Below are 5,505 nucleotides of genomic sequence, written 5' to 3'. Positions count from 1 at the left end.
CAGTTGGTTTTTTCTTTGAATTATCTTTTACCAGATCTATTGTGTTATATTTTCCTACATTCTTTTCACATTTACACAAACTACAAAGTGTTTCCTTTCAAATTGTACCAAGAATATGCATATCCTTGCTTCAGGGCCTGAGTTACAGGTAGTTAGATTTGGGTATGTCATTTTAGGTGAAAATTGACAAAAAGGGTCCAATCCTTGACGGCCTACCCCGGTCAAACCCTAACGACGCAGGGCCAATTATGTGCCGCACTCTGGGACTCCCAATCAAAGCCAGTTGTGATACAGCCTGGAATCAAACCAGGGTCTGTAGTGACGCATCTAGTACTGAGATGCAGCGCCTTAGACCGCTGCACCACTCGGGAGCCCCAAACATCATACTTTTAAAATCTTAGCTAGCAAGCCAGACAAGTAGTCATCATGATGAATCACGTTGACAATCTATTGGCAAATCCTTTTCAATCCTTGTCATATGAAGAGAAATTATAGATAAAATGTACCGGTGCTCATCGGCCATTGGACATAAACATTACACAACAAGTTGGAAATCGCTAATTCAACAATAAGTGGTTTGGAAGGATTCAGTGGCTAACTACAAGCGTTGCAAAGTAATCACTAGGCTGCTGTTCAGTGGAGTGGATGTGTGGTCCACGTCTGGGTTTAAGGGTCTCTTTTCTAAGCTTAAAAGGATAAATGTTCACATGCCATGGGCCAGAAAAGGTTGAATACATTGGCCATGCTTTCAGTCCAGGATGACTTCTGACGCGTTCAAAACAACTGGGAAGTCGGCACTGGGAAACCAAACATTGATGACGAAGTTCGATGACAAAATTTGCCCACAAGGACCGCCGCGCCACCTTCCTGTTCAAGTGAGCACAACAGTGTGAGTCCTTGTCTTGTATGCTGCTGCATAAATTATGTAATATGCCAGGGAGATATGTATACTGTAGCTAAGAAAGTCATACTAAGTGTATGTTGTGTAGTAAGCTGTTAGTAGCCCATGTGCCTCACCCTAATAATTTGGTCCCTTTCCCCCTCATTACTTAGCCTACTATTCTGACTTGGTGGTGCACATGTAGCCTATAACCTGTTTTAGAGAAATGTAATCATCAAATATTGTAAGAGCTTTCATTGTCTGCTTATATGCCCTCTTTATTCATCCTACGGTTCTGACTTGGTGTACAGGGAGAATATTGTAAGAACGGCCCATGTTCTGAATTCTGTCACTGTACATTTCAAAAGTGCTGAACAAATAGTTATATTGACTATGTCCGTCCTAGCTCGCTCATTAATGTCTTAATCGAAATTACAGATTGCCTCTTATCCGCTTGTCGTCCCCTTATGCCATAGTTTGTACATCTCAATTGTCAGTAGAAACCACATTTGTTTAAGCGAGTTAGCCATATCAGCTGTTTTTTTTACAGAAGTAAATGAGGCTGAATGAACTGTTTCGCTGCCAGACAAGGCTCTGCTGATAGCCAGGTGTAGCAGTGGTAAGGATTCATGGTGCTGAAAAGAAAGCTCTGCTGTTGGGACAGCTTTATGTAGGTGCTAACAGTTTGTGGGCACCATTTGTCACTGTTATAGTGCAATTAATGTATTGTTTAGTGTTGTGTAGTGGCTTAGCTGGCATACATGACCTAAAATATGTGAATGTTTATCCCACCAACATTTACATGCTAAAATCACCACCGCTAAGGTAATAATGTGAGAGATAGAAGAAACAATGGCAAGATGTAAAAATCAAATGAGAAATTTTAACAAACCTTACATTTGAGCAGAGCATTATAATACAGAAATGATGCAGAAAGGCCAGAAAGAAGGCCAGAAAGAAAATAAATCCTTGCCGTTGCGAACCAAACTACCAAAAGCCTAATCCTACTAAGTGAAATATCACAAAAGCATTAACACAAATTAAAGTTATGAAGAGTATTTTCCAAACTGTTCTAATAAAGTGTTTAATGTCCTAAAGTTACAGATTAATAATTGGGAATAATTATGAAAGTCAGAGTCTATGCTATTCTCATTCACAGATGTATTTTGAATGACAAATATTTTAGCCCACAAGAAGTGAAATTGAGCAAACAATACCAAGATCGAAAAATAAACTCAGCAAGAAAAGAAACAGGACCCTGTTCTCAGGACTCTGTCTTTCAAAGATAAATCGTAAAAATCCAAATAACTTCACAGATCTTCATTGTAAAGGGTTTAAACACTGTTTCCCATGCTTGTTCAATGAACCATAAACAATTAATGAACATGCACCTGTGGAATAGACATTAACATCTTACAGATGGTAGGCAATTAAGGTCACAGTTCTGAAAACTTAGGACACTAAAGAGGCCTTTCTACTGACTCTGAATAACACCAAAAGAAAGATGCCCAAGGTCCCTGCTCATCTGCGTGAACATGCCTTAGGCATGCTGCAAGGAGGCATGAAAACTGCAGATGTGGCCAGGGCAATCAATACATTACAATGTCCGTACTGTAAGACGCCTAATATAGCGCTACAGGGAAACAGGACGGACAGCTGATATTTTTCCCAGTGGCAGACCACGTGTAACAACACCTGCACAGGATCAGTACATCCGAACATCACACCTGCGGGACAGGTACAGGATGGCAACAAAAACTGCCAGAGTTTCATCAAGAATGCACAATCCCTCCATCAGTGCTTAGACTGTCCGCAATAGGCTGAGAGAGGCTGGACTGAGGGCTTGTAGGCCTGTTGTAAGGCAGGTCCTCACCAGACATCACCGGCAACAGCGTCGACTATGGGCACAAACCCACCGTCGCTGGACCAGACAGGACTGGCAAAAAGTACTATTCACTGACGAGTCGCGGTTTTTTCTCACCAGGGGTTATGGTCGGATTTGCGTTTATCATCGAAGGAATGAGAGTTACACCGTGGCCTGTACTCTGGAGCGGGATCGATTTGGAGGTGGAGGGTCCGTCATGGTCTGGGGCGGTGTGTCATAGCATCATCAGACTGAGCTTGTTGTCATTGCAGGCAATTTCAACACTGTGTGTTACAGGGAAGTCATCCTCCTCCCTCATGTGGTACCCTTCCTGCAGGCTCATCCTGACATGACCCTCCATCATGACAATGCCACCAGCCATACTGCTCGTTCTGTGCGTGATTTCCTGCAAGACAGGAATGTCAGTGTTCTGCCATGCCCAGCGAAGAGTCCGGATCTCAATCCCATTGAGCACGTCTGGAACCTGTTGGATCAGAGGGTGAGGGCTAGGGCCATTCCCCCCAGAAATGTCCAGGAACTTGCAGGTGCCTTGGTGGAAGAGTAGGTTAACATCTCACAGCAAGAACTGGAAAATCTGGTGCAGTCCATGAGGAGGAGATGCACTGCAGTACTTAATGCAGCTGGTGGCCACACCAGATACTGACTGTTACTTTTGATTTTGACCCCCCCCTTTGTTCAGGGACACATTATTCAATTTCTGTTAGTCACATGTCTGTGGAACTTGTTCAGTTTATGTCTCAGTTGATGAATCTTGATATGTTCATACAAATATTTACACATGTTAAGTTTGCTGAAAATAAATGCAGTTGACAGTGAGAGGACGTTTCTTTTTTTGTGAGTATATAATGAGGAGTCAAAAGAAAATTTGACCTAGCCCGATTCTATATTATTCCAGCAATGTGCAACCTACCTACAATGCATATAGTAGCCTAGGCCTAATAAGAAAGGAGGATGATGAAAAAATGCGAATCGGTTTATAATTATCCAGTTCAGAGGACAGCAGAGTTGCTCTGCAGCCCATAATGATTTACAACCAATCACCAATCAACCAATCACAACCAAGATGCACATCTTGCAGGCTCTTTGACTGTGTCACTCGCTCCATCTGTGCGCTTTGGGCACACACATATAGCCAGATAGGCCTAGACTACTACACATCTCTTTCGTGCCACAGCTCCACCAGAGTAGAATAGGCTATTCGCAAAGACTTGGCTCCAATAAATATATTTTGTCAATCAGGATTCCTCTCGTACTTCCACCAGAGTAGAATAGGCTATTCGCAAAGATTTGGCTACAATAAATATATTTTGTCAATCAGGGACGTCGCTAGGCCTATTTTCGGGGGGCTTTAGACCCCCAAATATATTCTTTAGCCCCCCCATAAATAAATAAATATATCAGTCAATATATTTTGTCTGTGATGTCTGTGACTTTGGTCATAATCAAAGCTTTGTTAACCAATGCGTTTTTTTGTGAGGTATCCTACATTTTCTGTCTGCCAATAACATTATTGTATGTCTAATCAAACATTTAAATTCAATAATTCAATAACTGTACATAACTGATCAACCTGTAACCTGTGTTTGCTTGTTTACATCTCTGTCTCTTACACTATTTTCATACAAATATTAACACTTTAATACATGTTATTGTGGCATCACATATTTACATATATTACCTGAACTAAACTGAGCCTTTGTTCATAGAATATAAAACAAATAGGATCTAAAATGTTGTTGAAAGAAAGTACAGAAAGTTCAGATGCCTTCATAATCCTTTTTCTTGACTCTGCTCCAGGACCTAGGGGTTGTGCCAAAAATCCAGATGGATCCAAGTCCAGAACAGACTATGGGAGGTGCACAGTACTACATAGAGCCATGACTACATGGAACTCTATCCACATCAAGTAACTCATGCCAGCAGTAAAATTAGGTTTAAAAAACAGAGAGAAATACACCTTATGGAACAGTGGGGACTGTGAAGCAACACAAACATAGACACATGCATACAAACACACAATAGCATACACACATGTACACATGGATTGTTTTGTTATAGATAATTGGTAGTAGAGTAGAGACCTGAGGGCACACACTTAATATGTTGTGAAATCTGTTATGGATGTTGTTACGAATCCCTTTTGGCCCGACAGTCTAGAGGGGATGGTAGTGAGACCCGTAACATAACTCATGTAAATTATAATAGTGACAAAGTAAAAGTGAACGAAATAACCACGACAGCCGAAATAATACCGTCAAACTCAGGGTTTATTATAAACACACGGTAATGGGGGGGGGAGCAGGAAAAGGGGCTGAGCTGGACCCAAGGAAAGAAACAAATATGCAAAAACACCCCTAAGCTAGGCTAGCCTATTTCAACAACAGCTAACTAACTAACCAAAAATACAGTGGGTGGTCCGCCCAGTTCTAACTAGTGTGTTTTAACAAAGTTTACCTACGGGTAGTGTATGCCCATGGGCGACTTGTCTTGGTTTCCCCTTTTTCCCACCAGCAAACACCATAAACAAAAACAATACTCACAGGAGATGACAAAGTGATTTGGAGGTGCTCAAACAAAAGAAGAGGTTAATTATTACACAAAGAGCGAGATCTACATACATGGCATTTACAAAGAGATTGTGCTACTGAAATCTATCAAGAGCAGAGATCTACCAACATGTCATTACAAAGATTGAGCTCTCCTGAAATCTACAAAGAACAGCTATCTACCAACATGGCAT

This window comes from Oncorhynchus clarkii, chromosome 7 (assembly GCF_045791955.1).
Source record: "Oncorhynchus clarkii lewisi isolate Uvic-CL-2024 chromosome 7, UVic_Ocla_1.0, whole genome shotgun sequence".
In the NCBI taxonomy this organism is placed as follows: Eukaryota; Metazoa; Chordata; class Actinopteri; order Salmoniformes; family Salmonidae; genus Oncorhynchus; species Oncorhynchus clarkii.
Note: the sequence above shows the minus strand (reverse complement) of the source record.